Source organism: Corylus avellana, chromosome 4 (genome assembly GCF_965113065.1).
Source record: "Corylus avellana chromosome 4, dhCorAvel1.hap1.2, whole genome shotgun sequence".
NCBI lineage: Eukaryota > Viridiplantae > Streptophyta > Magnoliopsida > Fagales > Betulaceae > Corylus > Corylus avellana.
The window spans coordinates 19,394,795-19,401,016 of record NC_142493.1 but is presented as its reverse complement, the minus strand read 5'-3'; the positions used below and the strand labels follow the sequence as shown (position 1 = coordinate 19,401,016).

Sequence of the window (6,222 nt, the reverse complement as noted above, 5' to 3'; positions counted from 1 at the left end):
GCGGTGCCGTGATATTTTTCCTACCATGGCACCTCATCTTCTCCTCACCTTCTCATATTTTTCACTAGTACTAGTCCTGGTGGGTGTTTGGTTGTTCATTTATTTGAAGGCTTGAGTTTTGAGATGGGAAGAGAAAAGGGGAGAGCACAGAGAGGAGATGAGAAGGTAAGAGATCGAGGATGAGAAGGTGAGGGGTGAGTGTCTGAGGAGTGAGGGTCTAAGGAAATCTTCTGGAAATTAGTGAGTCTTGAGGAAATCTTTTGAAAACTAGTGGGTGGTGGAAATCTTCTAGAGAATGAAATTTTTTAAGAAAAAAAAAAAAAAGCCTACGAGTCTTGCGTGTGAGTTAAAGGAAAAAAACAGAGTGTGGGTCTCGAGGAAATCTTTTGGAAATTAGTGGGTGGTGGAAATCTTCTAAAGAATGACATTTTTTAAGGAAAAAAAAAAAACCTTGCAAGGAGTCTTGCGCGTGAGTTGAAGGAAAAAAAGAGTGAGGATCTCGAGGAAATCTTCTGGAAATTAGTGGGTCTCGAGGAAATCTTTTGGAAATTAGTGGGTGGTGGAAATCTTCTAGAGAATGAAATTTTTTAAGCAAAAAAAAAAAAAAAAAAAAAATGCCTGCAAGGAGTCTTGCGCGTGAGTTGAAGAAAAAAAAAAAAAAAAAGTCAAGAAATAGTTGTAGACAGAAAAAGTATATATGTACACCCACATTGGTTCAAGTGCAGCATGCTAATTTATATATATATATATATATATATATATATATATATATATAAAGCTTATGATGGGGGAGAAACAATTAGTTTATGTGAACTATTTAATGCTATTCATGTTGCAGAAACTTGATTCCATTATTTTTTGTTGTTGCCCTTTTATTGATGAATATGCATATTATTCATGTAAATATAAATTTTTGCATTCTATCCGTTGGTCACTTGAAACAAATTTTTAATTATTAATAGTGTTTAACATACTTTTTTATTTATAATTTTATCAGCTTATTTATTGTATGACAAACATGAGTAAAAAAGGTCAAAGCAACGTTGCTGTTACTGCAGATATAAAGAAAGTAGTTTGGACTGAAAAACTGCTAGAAGATTATCTTGACATATGTATTACTGAGATTTATGCTGGTAACCGCCTAGGAACACATTTCAATAGGACAGGATGAAAAAATGTGATAGATAAATTTAATGAAAAAAACTGGAAAACAATATTGTTATAAACAACTAAAGAACAAGTTGGATAGTTTGAAAAAAGAGTGGAACATTTGGAAGAGATTGATAGGCAAGGAAACTGGCCTTGGATGGGATCCGGTGAAAAAGACAATTGATGCACCCAATGATTGGTGGGAAAAAAAATTGCAGGTACAATATTTGTACTTATTTGTTTTTGTTTAAATGATTTAAAAAATGTTTTATTATTGATTTTTACAAATACCTAAATACAGGAAGTTCCAAAAGCAACCAAGTTTCGCACGACAGGTTTGGCTTATGCTATGAAGGTGAAAATATTGTTTAGAGATATAACTGCCACCAGGGAGGGATCTTGGGTACCATCCATAGGGTTGGTTCCTAATGATATTAGTGGCATTGATGCTGCAACTGTAATACTTGATGAAGATGACAATGTTGTAGAAGGTCTAGATGTTTTGGATGATAAACCAAATCTCAATACACATGGCATTAATGATATTCCTGCATATTTAGATACGCAGGATAAAAAAAATAAGAAGTTTGGTCTTGCGGTTCAATGTAAGAAAAGAAAGAAATGAGTTCCAATCGTTAGTCAACATTTGAGTCGTATTTGTGATGTAATAGAAAGTAAGAATACAGTGACATCTAAGGGCTACAATAAGCCTGGATGTAATATTGAAGAGGTTATGGATGTTGTTCGGGGGATTGCCGAAAGAGAAAATGACATTGACTTAAGTTTGCAACAGAGGTATTTCTTAAGAGATCACATAAAGAGATGTTTGTGACTATTAAAGAGCTATGGTTGCAGATTGACTTTATCAAGCAAATGAGAAATAGAGAAATTAATCGTCGTAGCATGGAATAATGTTGTTATTTTTTAATGTGGTTTTGTTATGAACTATTTGAAAAGTTACAAGGATTTATTTGAATGTTATTCTTTTTTTTTTTTTTTTTATGGGTGCTTATATATTTATTTTGTGTTTATTTCTTTATTTTTTTTCCTTACGGACATGGACAATAGGGATTATAGCACTCAAGATGATACAAGTGATAGTGATTATGGTGAAGAGGAAAATGAAAATGAAAATGAAAATGATGTTTTTATTCTAGCAGCTACAACAGTAGAATTTGTTGAGAACTATTATATGCCATATATTACAAAGGAACCTTGTAGGACCTCTTCTCAAATAGGTTATAAGTGGGTTATGGAGATTTTACAAGGTAATCCTGATAGGTGCAAACAAAATTCCATAATGGAAATACATGTATTCATTTACTTGTGTGAAGAGTTGAAGAAAAGATATCATTTAAGATGTACTAAGAAATTAACTGTTGAAGAGTTAGTGGCTATGTTTTTGAATACTTTAAGCCATGGGTTTGGGAATAAAATAGTGCAAGAAATGTTTCAACATTCAGGAGAAACAATTAGTAGACATTTTACTAGTGTTTTAATGGCCGTTTCAAGAATGGCGATTGACATTATTAATCCTATTGATAGGGAGTTTAGGGATGTTCGAAGCAAAATTCGTGATGATGAGTGGCATTAGTCATACTTTAAAGATTGTATTGGAGCCATTGATGGAACCCATGTGCCAGTTAAAATTTCTCAATCGAAACAAATACCATATATTGGTCGAAAAGGGATTCCTACACAGAATGTTATGGCTATTTGTGATTTTCGTATGTGTTTCACCTTTGTTTAGATTGGATGGGAAGGTACTGCACATGATACACGTATTTTTTTAGAAGCTATTCGAAAGGAAGAATTACGATTTCCACACCCACCTAGAGGTTTGTATTTAATAAAAATAATAATTATGAATTATACATGAAAAAAATATATTTTTTCAAAAGCTTTTTATGACCGTTATTCGTATATTTTTTGTAGGAAAATATTACTTGGTAGACGTAGGATATCCTCACATGAAGGGATACATAGGGCCATACAAATGGGAGCGGTATCATCTACCAGACTTTCGTCGCGGAAGCCAACCGAGGGGTATACATGAAATTTTTAATCATGCACATTCGTCACTTAGATGCACTATTGAAAGAACATTTGGAGTATGAAAAAATAAGTGGAAGTTATTACATTGCATGTCGAATTTTCCTTATGATAAACAAGTGAAAATCGTGGTGGCGTCTATGACTCTTCATAGCTTCATTAGGAAGCATGCAATAAAGGATGCTGAGTTCCAACCATATGATGATGATGAAGATTTACTTCCTACTGACAATATAGGCGATCACGAAGCACAAGATGAGTCAAGCATACAACAATCAGAGACGTCCAATGAAAATTCTATGAACATTGAGCGTGATCATATTGCTAATCTACTTATGACCCGCTAATGTTTTTATTTATTTATTTATTTTTTTAATGTTGTTTTGTTATAAACTATTTAAAATGTTGTAAGGATCTCCTTGAATGTTGTTCTTTTTTATGTGTTAAATACTTTGAAGTGTTGTGGTGTTAAAAAGTGTGTTAAATACTTTGAAATGTTAAATACTTTAAATAATTTTAAAAAAAGAAAGAAAGAAAATAATTGACATCACTTTTTATTACTTATAAGTATAAAAGAAAGAAAATGTTGACGTTTTGTTACATAAACCATTACAAAATAATTTTTACTTGTGAAAGCTAACATTAAACAGTTTTATATAAAAATGTTGGTATAAAATGGAAAAAAAAAAAAAAAATCATTGCCAACCTTAGGCCTTTATTGAAAAACATATAATGATTTCACGTAAAATGACATATATTTGGTGGGACAAGTAATGATTTTTTTTTTTTTTTTCAGCATATATTAAAAAAAAAAAAAAATTCATTACATGTCCTTTATTGTCATTTTTGCAACTAAAATCACTTTTTTAGTTTTGTTACCAAACATCAGTAACATAAAAAAAGCAGTTAAAACACGTAGTTACCAAACATGTAAATAGCTTTTCAGTAATAGCACTTTTACCAAAAGCTCACAGGCAAAAGCTCTATATCCAAAAGCTTTATTTTCCACCGTAATCCCAAACAAGCTCTTAGACTTACGCTGTGTTTGCTGCTTATTAAGTTATTTGTTTTAAGAGGACTTTTAAAGAAAGGAAGCTTAAAGACAATTATGTTTATACCAAATTTGAGTAGATTAACTTTATTTCAATTAAGTAGCTCCTAGTCTATGATTGGTGATAGTATAAGTATATGCATGCCTGGTGACTTAATTTAGATAACTCAGATCTATCATTTTCACATTTTGTTATATTTACTTTGAGTGTGCTTGATGATGATACTTTCAGACATTTATCAGTTAACTGAACTTGAGGGATTGCTAATAGCTCTAATAAAATGGTTAATGCCAGTTTTGGGGGCGTTATATTACTATATGAGCTTGATTCTATGGTTAAAGGATATTTGTGTTTTTATGGGCCTTTGATCCAATGGTAGTTCGTGACCGGTGCATTCATGTTTGATTGACGAGTCATTACATGACATACGTCATTAAGGGTGTTAAGAGAGCAAGCCGCCCGTGAGCGAGTTCGGGCTCGGCTCGCATAAGCTCGGCTCGAATATTAAATGAAGCGTTTTGTGAACATGAATTCTAGCTCGAATATTAAACGAAGCAAGCTCGGCTCGACTCGGCTAAGCTCGCGAGTAAGCTCGTATATATATATATATATATATATATATATATAAACTAAGTAACAAATAATATTTTCTGATTGGTTGATCCCCTCCTATAAATCTCATTATTCATTAAAATCTTAAAATTGCATTTCCTAATTGACTCATTGCCTCCCATAAATCTCATTATTCATTAAAATCTTAAAATTGCATTTATTTTGGTCTTAATTTACACTCCGGACTTACATGAGATTTTATTTATGATTGGTTGATTCCCTTCCATAAATCTCATTATTTATTAAAATCTTAAAATTACATTTATGTTTAAGTGTTAAAAAATGAAAAATTTCAGACCCTTCGATTTTGCCAACTGTTCCACAATAACTGCTCACGCTTGCAATAATCAGCCTCTCAATAGCTGACACGCCGCCTCGAAAATGCTACAACGTTTCAATCTCCAAGCCTTGCCAGCTTGCACCAATCCATTTCTTTCATTTCCTCATCTCTCCACTTTTTCTCATACGGTCATACCAAAACCCTCGCCGCATCTACTGCTTCTTGCTTGGTCTCAATCAAATTCAAGTACATGATAGAGAGAGATCGAGATGCAGAGATTGAGAGAGAGACCGAGATGCTGAGATTGCAAGAGAGATCGAGATGCAGAGATTGTGATGGTTGAAAGAAGAAGACGATGAAGCCAAAGAGGAGGGGATTCCGACCATGGGTTGTTGTGAGCTAAAATCTTAGCCTTTCCTATGTATTTTCTTTATGCCCATTGTTTATAATAGAAAAATCACATTGGTTGGGAAAGATTTCACCTACGTTTGATTTAGGTTGAGATTTTGTGATGTGTTCTTGATGTGGGTTTCAGCCAGAATAGTCGAGCCCGAGCTCGAGCTCGAACAGGGATTCAACCCTATCGAGCTGAGCTCGAACAACAATCTCAGGCTCGAGTCGAGGTTGAGCCCGAGCCTGAACCTGATCCCAAAATAAATGAGCCAAGCTCAGACAGCTTAAGCTCGCCCAAGCTCGTCTCGTTTACACTCTTATACATTATTAGTGGCGTGGCCCACCCGATGTCGGACTCAATCGAGCTGCTAGTGTTATGGATAGTAGCATACAATATTCGAGGCACCGATTATATTACAAGTCACTCGAGACAACGCCAACCCTACTGATGATGTGTAATATCTCGGATAGACCATATAAGATAGCTACTGCTTATATAATGCATTATTGTCTTGCATTCAAAATACTGGTGATTGCTGTTGAAATTAGGCCATACCTCTCCAAAACCAAAACTATATTTTGATGGTATAGTAAGAGAGACAACACCTATTATATTTATGAAAACTCATGTTCATTATTCCAGTATATAAACTACAACTCATAAGCTCATTTCATACTCAACTG

At 33.7% G+C, this 6,222-nt stretch overlaps 1 pseudogene; it reads left to right on the top strand.

Annotated features, from left to right (window-relative positions):
• The first annotated feature begins 1,018 nt into the window (after positions 1-1,018).
• Positions 1,019-2,061, top strand: LOC132178175 (uncharacterized; annotated as a pseudogene).
• The last annotated feature ends 4,161 nt before the right edge of the window (positions 2,062-6,222 follow it).